Source organism: Mustela erminea, chromosome X, assembly GCF_009829155.1.
Source record: "Mustela erminea isolate mMusErm1 chromosome X, mMusErm1.Pri, whole genome shotgun sequence".
NCBI classification, from domain to species: Eukaryota; Metazoa; Chordata; class Mammalia; order Carnivora; family Mustelidae; genus Mustela; species Mustela erminea.
In genome coordinates this window covers 91,346,129-91,358,144 of record NC_045635.1, presented here as the reverse complement: position 1 = coordinate 91,358,144, position 12,016 = coordinate 91,346,129, and the positions used below count along the sequence as shown (strand labels likewise).

Genomic DNA, 12,016 nt, shown 5'->3' with positions numbered 1-12,016 from the left:
ATCAGGGAGCTTGGAAGAATATTGGTGCTTTAATCCTTCTGGTGATACATTCTAGGCAGCTTGTCGTCATGGTTCATTTACGGTTATGGTCTGTCCCTTTTGCAGTCCTGAAACAGTTCACCAGAATCTTACTTTTAACAGCTATCTCTTGGGAATGGTCTTTGTAAGACCGGCTCCTAAGCCATGATCATGGCCAATAAAATGTCACAATGCGCTCCTTATCAGTTGTGGGCTCTTTGGCCATGACCCCTGCGGTGGAAAGGAAAGGCATCAAGGGAACCCCCCTCCCCAACCGCCCTCATCCTAGTGGTAGTTCACAAATGGGAGGGAGCGGGGTCTTAACGGAGTGAGAGGCGAGGTAAGAGAGCGGAGGCAGTAGCTCGGGCGTGGAGGAGCAGGATGTCTTTAATCAAAGAATAGGATCTCCGTCGGAAGAAAGAGTAGAAGTCCAAAGATGAATATCTCTAAAGGGCAGCTGGAAGATGACCCGAGGGGAACTTTCCTCCCCGGGCTGAGTCCTAAGTAGAGAGCACAGGTGCCGGCGTGGGCGCGCTCCAAGCCTCGCTGAAATCAGATAGGCGCTAGGCCCTTCCGAAAACACAGTTGATAAGGCGGCCGGCTCTCCCAGCGGCTCGGAAGCCGGAGCGAGAGGCTGCGGCAAGCCAGCGAGGAGCCGTTAGCCGACTCTGCTCGCTCTCAGCTCCCCTCCCTCGTTTCGGGAAGCCAGCCGGGCCCCGCCTCCGCTGCTGACGTCCGGGGCGAGCGGAGGCGGGAGCGTGGGTGGGCCGAGACGCCCGCCGCCCCCGATTCGGCCGGCTCAGCCACACCACCGCGCGCCCCCGCTCCGCCCGCCCCTCCGGGCGCGTCTTTTCCGGGCTCGCGCCGCGCCGCGCCTCGTTCCGCCTCCGCCAGCCGTCCGGGTGCGCGCGCGCCGCTGCGGCTTTTTCTCCGGCCTCCGCGGCGCGCCCCTCCTCGCCCCAGCGCTAGCGGGCACGCGGCTCTTCCGAGGGCTTCCGAGTGCCAGGCGCCGGCCGGCTGCGAAGACACCGGGGGCCGTGTCTCCGGTGAGTAGCCCCAGCTGCCCACCCCTGTCGGAGTCGGCGCCCGAGCTCCGGCGGCCCCGCCGTCCCACACCTGAGCCCCGCGGAGGTGGAGGGGACGTCCCAGTTCCCGGAACCGGCTCGCTTTCTCCTGGAGCCCGGCCGAGCTACCCGCCCGCCTGCAAACCTCTCACCCCACCTCCCCCGGGGCCAGGAAGGTTCCCGGGGTCTCTGCATCGTTTCCTCCGCCGAAGTCCAGGGTCCTAGGGAGCCCAGCCTGCCCCTCTTCCTGCCGCCCACCGCCCCCCACCCCGCGAGAGCCAGAAGCATCCTCCCGACCGGCATTCTGGGCTTTGCCTTGACCCTTTCCGAAGAAGCACCTCAGGTGCTTCCAGACCTCCAAACGACCTTTAGGGTGCCCCTCGACCTCAACACCACCTTGTCCCCTCTGGATGGGTATGGCTCCGAGGGCTAGAGGATCTCTCTGGCCCTGGCAGCATCCGCCCTTTCGATTTGAGGGATGCCCTGGCTTCCGATATCCTTTTAGCTTCCGTATCTTTAGGTATGTTAGAAAACAGCTGAATTCTACCAGAAGCATGCTCGTATTTTTTCCTGTCTTTCTATCTACATCCCTGTCCTCATGAATGCTGTATATTTAGCATGAGCTTTATTCACTTCCTCTTCCTCTCAGTTGAGTACCCTACAGAAAAAATTGCAGCCGATGTCTATAGCACATAGAAAAATCGAGGAGAATATGATTCATTGCCTAACCCCCATCAAGGGGTTACATATTTTAAATAGGACGTCATTTCTCCTCTGCACTCCAACATCTCCTCCTTCAAAGGCATTTTTCCACCCTCTTGAAATGAATTTTGCTCTAGTGTCTCACCTTCAAAATAATCAGTCATTGCTCCAAGAAACGACGGTAAGATGCAGAATAAGGGCAAAATGGCATTTGAAAAAATGAATCGCTTTGAAAGAGTAAGTAGTCTGCTTTATTGGTTACTGGCTAAATCGACGCCTCTGTTCATGTACAAAAATGAGGATGTGGACTAGGGCACAAATAAGGTTCTTCCAGTGTGATTCTAGGACTTCTAAATTCATGCTTAGTTCCATATTGCTGCATAACGGAGATTTAACCTAATTAAAGCCCCATTTCCTGGTAGTTAGTTGCTTGTCACTTTAGTTTTTCCTGGATTTTGCTTCTTAATAGTTGTAACTGTTCTTGATACATATGGCTGTGTGCAAGTGGTGATTCAATTACAGTCAAGCTTTTTATCGCACAAGACCTCTTCTTGAATTGTAAAGTAGCTCTCTTTTTCAGTTGGAGCCACAAAAGTGTAAGACATGTAAGCCTCATGTTAGAATTAACACCCTCGCCACCACTTGGGTGGAGGATGAAACAGTAGACCGTTAGTGTACTTGTGCCATAGGATAAAGTACCATTTTGTTCTGATATGGGAGGTAATTTGACACTTCAAAAATCCATGGGGAGGTGTAATGCAACATTAAAAAAGAAAGTTTTCCCTTTGAAAACCCTATTTTTAAAAAAGCGATTCAGATGAACATTTTTGTATGTGTTTTGGGTAGGGGTGGGATGGGTGGAGGAGGAAGGAGAGTCTTGCCCAATTCAGTAAAAAAAAAAAAAAATGAATTGGGGCTTGGAGAGGCTCTGGATCCAGCTCTAGCTAATTGTATAATCCTGGACATCTCACTTAGCCTCTCTTCATTTTTGCATCTGTAAAAGCGCTGTGGTGATTGACAGAGTGAACCATAAGTCCCCTAATTTGAATTCTTCTTATACTGGAAAATATATACATAATGAATCTGTATATGTGATTATAGGACATATACAAGTTTATTAAGATTATATAAGTTGCATTAATGTTGTGCCATAAGTTCTTAGTTATACCAGTTGTCTAGAATGTTTTTCTCAAAGATCTGCATATACCTGTTCCAGTGTATGTGTGCATCATTCTTAATTCATCCTTATCAAATGAGGGGGGACTGTATGCGGAAGTCTATAAATTGGGAAGCATTTTACAAAAGTCGAGTATTGTTAACTTCTGCTTGCAAGTGAAATGTGTGCATTTTACACTTTTTAAAAAATGTTCATGGCCTTTAGAAGTTTGAAAGTGAATGTGTCCATGCAGCCTATTGCCTTGTAACTGTAGTTGACTAGGAACTTTAAAGAATATGCTGGCATCTCATTCTTTCATTTATCGCTCATTGAACTTATCTTGTTCCTTCAGCTGTCACTTATTTTGTGCCAGGCCACTAGGATATGATGGTTAAGAAAACCATCTTTATGACTTTATAGTCTGGGATGGTTATGGGAGGGTTGTAAAGAGATAGATGTATATACAGTTTATTTTTATTAACAGCAACAACAGCATTCAAATCAGGGACACAAACAAAATCCTGGGAACCTCAGAGCTCCATAGGGAAGGAGGAGATGATTGTATTAATTGTAGCCTATAGCTTCTCTTCCTGGCATTCCTTTTCTCCCCCTTCCTTGACTTTTAGTTCCTGAGATGGTAGCAAAAATAAAAGCTTTATTTTTCCACTCCCATCGCTGGCTGGTGTTCTGTACTTCTTTTCATTGTCTTTTAGCTGTTCATTTTTGAGGTAGCTGTAGATTCTCATGCAGTTCTAAGAAACAATACCCTTTATCTAACTTTCCCCCAGTGGCAACATCTGCATAGCCCTAGTATAATATCACAACAAAGGAACTGAAATAGATACAATTCATCCACCTGATTCAGAGATCACCAGTTATTCATGCACCCATTTGTCTGTGTGTATTTAGTTCTGCACAGTGTTAATCACATGCGTAAATGCATGTAACCACCTCCAGGGTGAAGATACAGTTGCATCACCACGGGGATCCCTGGTGTTGCCCTTTTATAGCCACAGCTATCTTTCTCCCTCGCTGATCCCCAGCAGCCACTAATCTGTTTTCCATGCCTATAATTTCATCATTTCAAGAATGTTATATAAATGGAATCATGGAGGATATAACTTTTGGAGATGGGCTTTTTTTAAAAAAAGATTTTATTTATTTATTTGACAGAGAGATCACAAGTAGGCAGAGAGGCGGGCAGAGAGAGAGGGGGAAGCAGGCTCCCCACTGAGCAGAGAGCCCGATATAGGGCTTGATCCCGGGGCCCTGAGACCATGACCCGAGCTGAAGGCAGAGGCTTAACTCACTGAGCCACCCAGGTGCTCTATACTCAGGGTAGTGCCCTGGAGATTCTTGCAGGGAGTCTACTTTGTATCCAGGTAGTTCCTTTTCAATGGTGAGTCGTATTCCATGGTGTGGATGTGCCCCTTTGATGTGCCGTATTCCATGGGGTGGATGTGCCCCAGTTTGTGTTAACCATTCACCGATTGAAGGACATCTGGTTGTTTTCTGGTTTTTGTTCTGAACCAATTATAAATAAAGCTCCTATGAATGATTGTGTACTGGTTTTTGTGTGGACACAAATTTCCATTTCTCTGGGATAGAAGCCAAAGAGTGCAGTTTCTGGTGTTAAGGTAGTTGTATGTTTCATTTTAAAAGCAACTGCCAGACTGTTTTCCCCAGAGTGGCTGTACCATTTTGCATTCCCACCATCCGTGTATGAAGGCTCTTCATCCTTGCCAGCATTTGCCATTCTTACTATTTTCTGTTTTAGCCTTTCTGTTTGGTATCTAGCGATATCTTGTCATAGTTTTAATTTTCATTTCTCCGGTGGCTAATGATGTTGAACATCTTTTCATGTGCTAATTTGCCATCTCTGTATCCTCTTCGGTGAAATGTATGTTCATGCATTTTGTCCATTTTCTTGTTGTATTTTTTTTTAACTTGAGTTCAGAGAGTTCCTTATATATTCTAAATACTAGTCCTTTGTTAGGTATGTGGTTTGCAAATATATTCTCCCAGTCTGTAGTTTGTCTTTTCATCCTCTTCACAGGGAGTTTCAAGGAACAAAAGTCTTTAATTTTGATGAGGTCCAGTTTATCAATTTTTCCTTTTAGGGGTAGTGCCTTGGGTGTCAAGGGTCTGATGTGCATTTGTTATTTAATTTTATTCCTTGCTGTTCTATAGAACATTCGATATTTCTGTAAGCAGTGGAGCTTTTTTCATTTCAACCATCCTGGAGCTCAAATGTGTTCTGTGAACAACTGGTCTTGATGGCTTGCAGTGTGAATACATACTCACACATGCTCTTGCTATATTAAAGTGGCTGCCATCTTTTGTCCCTTGAAAATATTCTGCCTTATCGGGCTGTGAAGTGTTAAAATTAATATTTTAAAATTAAGTCGGTATGATGTGCCAAGGAGATTTTGGTTTCACTTTCTAAATTAAAACTATTTTGGCAAAACTGTATAGTTTTTTTTTTTGTATCAAGGTTTCTGGTAAGTGAGTGATCTGAAGAACAAATTTGTGTTCTCATTTAAAATTTACTTCTGTGTTTCGAGTACTGTGGTCATGAATCTTTACTGTGTATTTAGGAGGCTTTTTACACTCAGTGTTGATTACCAGAATAATGAATAAAAGACTGATGAATTTGTATGTCTACAAACTATATTTTGTATATTTTCCTTTTAGAGTAGTTACTTAGTGTTCATTTTCACTTTCTTTAAAAGTAAGCGCTGGCTTTAAAGTGGCTTACAATTTTATATTTTGAACAATGGATGTACTCCTTTTATGAGAAGAACTTACAGGAAAAGTTTAGTGATTAATATTTAGAGTATTCATTTCTGTAAGATGGTACTGAAAGTATTACTTATTCCCTCAGTGTCACCATATTTGCTCAAATAAGTGTACAGCTAGGGGAGTGTATTCCTATTTGATAGAGATCAATCATTGGTGTACGGCAAGGGCTGACAAAATACTCTGGCATCCAGATCCTGCCCACCACCTGTTTTTGTAAATCAACTTCTGTTGGAACATACCACATCCATTCGTTTATATATTGTCTGGCTGCATTCAAAATGCATTATTGGAGTCAAAACAGAGAATGTATGACCCACCAAAGGCTATTTACTCTCTGGTCCTTTATAGACAAAGTTTACCCAGAGATAAAGCAGTGTTATAAATTACTGAGTCTCTGTGTTATAAGGGAAATTCAGCAGACTTTACCTGGACTTCTAGTACCTTTTAGTTACATTTCTGTGGGAAATTGTGGTTCAGGAGAATGTACTCATTTTCTTCACTAAGTCTACAAGGACCTGTGGTCTAGGAGCAGCATGAAGGAATGGATAGAAGGGTGGAAATGTGGATTTTATTGTTCTTGTTAAGTGTGGGCGAGTTCAGTGTGATGTAGATTTTCAGCTGGTAAGATTCAGAAAGGTCTATTCATTTGTGAAGTCCTTCGGAGGACCCCACTGTAAGCCAGAGTGCTCGTGACCGAGCCAGGTAGGGCAGTGCCCTTGTTCCTGCTCCCAGCACTGCTCACTAACCTTTAAATACACCGTAGTCCAGGCCTGGCAAGCTGAACTTAGACCGTTGGCTTACTGTTTTGTTTGCATAGCTTTCTTTTGTCAGTTTGAAGTTGACACTTGAATTTTCTTAAATGCCCTGTGTGTGCTGTTGAAAATGGTAGTTGAGTTAAGAGGGTTGGCTCTACATTGGGAAAGAGATGTATCCCTGCCTCCCATCATATACAAAAAGAAATTAAAGATGTATTTTAAAAATTTAAGTATATGGTTAAAAAACTTCTGGAAAGCAAAAGACAACTGTGACAGAGTTAAAATGCAAGTGATGGAACTGGGGGAAATGCCACTTACATATGCAATGGAAAGTTTAATTGACATCTCCCTCACCGACCCACCATATGATATGATGCTCTTCATTTCCTTTGTAAAATGCATGGCATTGAGCACTTGCTGTCAGTAGGCTGGTCTCCAGTATGCCAGTATGCTTGAGGACCCACCATTAGAATAGATACTTTTATTACTTAACCTATAAAAATTTATAGATGAAATAATATGTCTGGGGTTTGCTTCAAACTTTGTTGGGGTTTGGGGGAGGTACAGAGTGCATAGAGATGTAAAAAAATAAAATTCAGCACATGTGAATAATTGTTGAAGCTGAGTAATAGTTATATTCAAGTCATTGTAACAAAACAAATAGAGTGTTTTGTAGTGTTGATGAAAGCAAGTGACTACTGTCCAGTTAAGTGTGGGTAAGATGATAACAGATCTGTATAAAATAAGGATAAAAATCTAAAGTTTTCTTCACTCATAGTGCTTTGTAAATGTCTTTTAAGTTCTTTGAAGTTATACGTTTTCTAAAAATTCAGTTTAAATTTCTTCACTGTTAGTGGTCCTGGAGTTAAAGAAAAAGGTCTTGGCCTCTTTGCCCTCTATCAAAAGTTTGAGGAACATGTGTGCATTTACTGCTAATGAAATGAAGATAAAATGAAGTGTTTGTCATGTGCGTATTTTTTATGATTGTTTACTTTAATTGACCTTTTCAATAACTAATCAACTGTTCCGAATAACATTAGATAAAAAGGCTTCTACTATATACTTTGGTTTCTCTGCGGATTGCATAGATCTTACACCTTTTACTAAAAAAGTCTTCTGCTATGTAATACCCACTTTATGTAAAGAGCTCCTGAAAATCAATAAGAAAAAGGCACACATTAGAAGGTTATGAATTGGCATTTCTCAGAAAAAGAAATAAAAATGATGAATATGAAAAAAGATGCTCAAGTTCCCTCTAGTAATTAGGGAAATGAAAACCATTTTCCACCAAATACATTGGCAAAACTAAATATAATACCCACTTTTAGCAAAAAAGTGGGTACTATCATATACTGTCACTGAGAGTGCAGATTGTATAGCTTCTTGATAAAAAATACCCACATCCTCTCATTTTAAAATGTATGTGTATTTTGGCCCAGCATTACTGATAGGAACATAGGGAAATATCTGCACATGTGTATAAAGATATGTATAAGGTTTCGCTGCAGTGAAACTGGTTATAACAGTGAAACCTTCAGAACAACCTGAATGTCCATCAATAGGGGAATGAGTTGAATGATAATATGCTGGTCTATGGGATCCAATAGGGCTATTAAAGGAAAGAAACCCTCAGATAGACCTATGTAATAATTGACATAGGAGTTCCAAAGTACACTGTTAAAAGAGGTAGGGGAAGGAGGCTGTCAGCACTGTCCACATACCATAATTCCACTTACCTAAAAACAACAGCGGACCCTTACTATGTGTGCGGATGATACAAAAAGGTCCAATTGATACACACCCTGAGTGGTTATCTCTGGGGGGAAAGGGAGTGTTGTTAAAGGAAGGCAGTCTAAGGGATACTTTAATTTTTGACCCTGCACAATTCTATGGTGAGTTTCTAAATTTGTGATTACTGTTTTACCGGTGATTATACAGATGAATAGTCTGACACATTTACACTCTGGAGGGTGCTCGCACCCCAGTCCCGATGTTGTGCGTTATACAATGACACCATGCTAGAAACTCAGTGTCTTGTGTTTAGTGAGTACTCTGCTACTTTTTTGGTAATTTCTCCCTTTGGTAAAGTACTATTTGTATCTTTTAGATTTTCTACACTAAAAATTTAAGTACAAAGAAGTATAAAGGCACTGTAATTCCATACCCAGAGAGATCTATTGCCAATTTTTGGTTATATCTGTTTGTGCACACATTCTGTATACACATGTGTAGGCACTTACGCACATACATAGGCACATGTGCAAAAGTGTATCTTTCTGCAAAAATGGGTTCTTACAGCATAGACTGATTTGTAACTCACTTCCTTCAACGTGGCATTATATCATGAGCATCTTTCAGAATGGGTAACTTTGAGTGAGTGAAAAAGACCTCTTGGTGGGAAACGAAAAACACTACCATGTAAATACAGTGTTCTCGTTAAAATAACTGGTTTCTAGAGCAAACTATAATCTTAAAAAAAAAAGTCATGGTTACCAAAAGTAAATAGCCACGGAATTTTAAAATTCTCAATGTTGAACCAGTTCAGTTCTGTTTTGAATTTAACTATGAGCATGTACTTTCTTTCTTTTTTATTTTATTTATTCATTTGACAGACAGAGATCACAAGTAGGCAGAGAGGCAGGCAGAGAGAGAGAAGGAAGCAGGTTAACTATGAGCATGTACTTTCTTTCTTTTTTATTTTATTTATTCATTTGACAGACAGAGATCACAAGTAGGCAGAGAGGCAGGCAGAGAGAGAGAAGGAAGCAGGCTCCCTGCTGAGCAGAGAGCCCAATGCGGGGCTCGATCCCAGGACCCTGAGATCATGACCTGAGCCGAAGGCAGAGGCTTTAACCCACTGAGCCACCCAGGCGCCCCATATAAGCATGTTCTTTAAATTGTAGTTACTAGTAATGATGTATAAGTTCAATGTATCAGAATGTAATTAACAATCTGTTTTGAGTGGAGTTTTGTTTTGTTTTGTTTTTTAAGAAGGAGAAAGAGAGGTGAGGGACAGAGGGAGAGGGAGAGACAGACTCTTACGCAGGCTCCCCACCCAGCACGGAGCCCAACATGGGGCTCCATCTCCCAACCCTGAGACCATGACCTGAGCCAAAATCAAGAGCCAGATGCTTAACTCCAGGCACCCCAAGGAGTTTGGCTTTAATAAGTATTTTAAAGGATTTTAATAAGGATTTTAGAACTGAACTTGAAGAGTTACTTTAATTTAGAGAAAAACCAATTGTTCCAATTTTTGGTAAAGGTGTAGGCATAATTGTATTCTTCTACAAGTTATAAAGGTGAAGAAAATCTAGGTTCTCTGTAACGACATGAATCTTTGTCTAGGATATCTCCATCTGTAGTGTATACAACTGAATATTAGAACTGTGTTGGTGGATCACATTTGATTTGGGCACGTATATATGCATTCTGCTCTCTCATGTCATCTCGGAACGTTAAAAAAAAAACCACTTTAAGTAATCTCTACACTCAACGTGGGGCTTGAACTCACAACCCCAAGATCAAGAGTCTCATGCTCTTCTGACTGAACCAGCCATGAGCCCATCTGGAAGCATTAGTTAAGCACATCCATTGAAGGTTCATTACAACTTCTCCTGGGTTTATGCTGTGAACTTAGAAGTGGAAATTTTTACCTTATTTTACGTTACACTGAATACGTTTTGATACTTTAACCATTTTTAGTGAATTCAATGGACTACCAAAAGAAGAGTCTCCCTTACCAACAATGGTGTGAATGTGAAGACCCATGGTAGATGCTCTTGTTTTTGCTGTGGTAATTGAAACAGTGTCCCTGTTCTCCAAGCTGTGCATCTCGGTTTTTTGGAAGCTGATTCTGCAATATGAGGATTTTTCTCTCATGGGTGCTGTCAAGGGGGCAGATTTTACAGGAGAGTCAGGATAGAGGGACTGTATTTCCCACTTGATTAATGAGAGGGGCATGTGAGACTCGACTGTTACAGAGGTGTTGAAAATGTTTCTAGTAGATTCTACGGGTTGTGAGGTGAATGCAGTGGAAGGCTTGGGGAAATACCTGGTTTCTCTTAGGTATTCTGTGCATTGCCTTTAATATGTGGTTAAAGGATTTTAATATGATTAAAAAGCAAGCAGTGATAGGGTTTCGAAGGACCACTCTCCTAGAGGTATCCAGATGAGGAGTCATCAAAGAAAATCTAGAGAAATGAGCAGAGCTGCTACCATTGAGATGGGGATCATTCACTAGGCTCAGAATATGTCAGCCATTTCTGCTTCTCAGATGAACTGAAAGCTCAACATTTCCCTCAGACAGGAAACAGGAACTTGGTGAATGAGCTTAAAATTCAGTTGTGGCTTTGAAAACTGGAGAGAAGACAGAGCTAGTGCTAAGGTCTCGTGGGATGAGCCCAAATAAAAGATGCTGTGTTCCACATGATCACTGAAGATACAGAGAAGTTGCTTAAAAGAATAGTGGAAAAATCCTAACTTGACCGAGGGGCCAAAATGGATAGAACTAGCTATAAACAATTGTCAGATGAATGTGTTTTGGGCAAATAGAGCAGAAAAGAGAAAAGCAGGCCAGGGAAAATGGCATTCTTCTGCCTGGAACCACAGAAACCTTCAGGATTTGGTCAATTGCAAGGTTGGTCTAGGATGGTTTAAAGTCTTTGGGATTCTCTTGGTGCCCAGGCAGTTCCTTACAGGCCTAGGTTAGAATTTCTGTGAAGTAAGTAGTTTCCATAACCAGGAAACTAGAAAAGGCGCAGGGTTCAGTCTCATTTTTGGTGAATTATAGGAACCCACACATGGGAAGCTATGTAGAAAGAAATGTAAGCATTAGCATTCAATACAGTTACATTACACATTTTTTAAGCAAAATGATTGAACTCATAGGATGTTGTACAACTCACATTTTCCCCCAGAAAGTTTTGGATTCCTAGATTTTGTCTTTAGTGTCAAGTATGAAGGCCAGGGTTTTTATGTGGAAGCAGATTTTTAACTTATAGGCATATTTACATTAATGTTAATATTTGCTTGACCACCAAGAGATTGCTGAACATTTAAATGTTTGTAGGCTGGTAGTTTTCTTTAGGAACTAGCCCCCAGAGAATTTATTCTTTACAGGTGGTATCCTTTAAAGTAGTTTTGGAGGAGACAGCTGCAACATGAAAACCTCTATGAACCCCCTGCCACCTTTTTTTTAAATTCTTATTTTGAACTGATTGACCTCCCCCCACCTCACTTTCACAGCATGTCTTTGGGGACTACCTGGGTAGAAGTGAATGAGGGATGATTCAGTGGGTTTAAAATGACACTTGCCCCAGCCCTGCTAGCTGTCTTGAATCCTAGCTCCATGGTTCCCCCCTGGAGCTTCTGTAAGCAAAGCTGTTTTACAAGATGCACCCGTTCGACCCTTGGGAGGAAGATGTGTCAGACATGTTAGTGCCCAGATGGCTCGCCAAGCCCTGTCTCCTCTCCGTGGTAGCCTGCATCTATGTCCTTTTTCTTTGCTTACATGAAATGAT

The 12,016-nt window shown here is 42.0% G+C and overlaps 1 protein-coding gene across 12 annotated transcripts in view; it reads left to right on the top strand.

Annotated features, from left to right (window-relative positions):
* ACSL4 (acyl-CoA synthetase long chain family member 4) overlaps window positions 1–12,016 on the top strand; it is a 114,702-nt gene that overhangs the window by 31,472 nt on the left and 71,214 nt on the right. For 4 of the 12 annotated variants that reach the window (XM_032329443.1, XM_032329439.1, XM_032329442.1 and 1 more), the window contains exon 1: window positions 957–1,064. The exons of 4 other annotated variants lie outside the window; for them this stretch is intronic. The gene's annotated coding sequence lies outside the window, so the exon portion shown is untranslated. Of the gene's footprint in view, window positions 1–956; window positions 1,065–12,016 lie in introns of those variants that run through there. 4 more of the 12 variants (XM_032329446.1, XM_032329440.1, XM_032329444.1 and 1 more) reach the window with 1 other exon arrangement.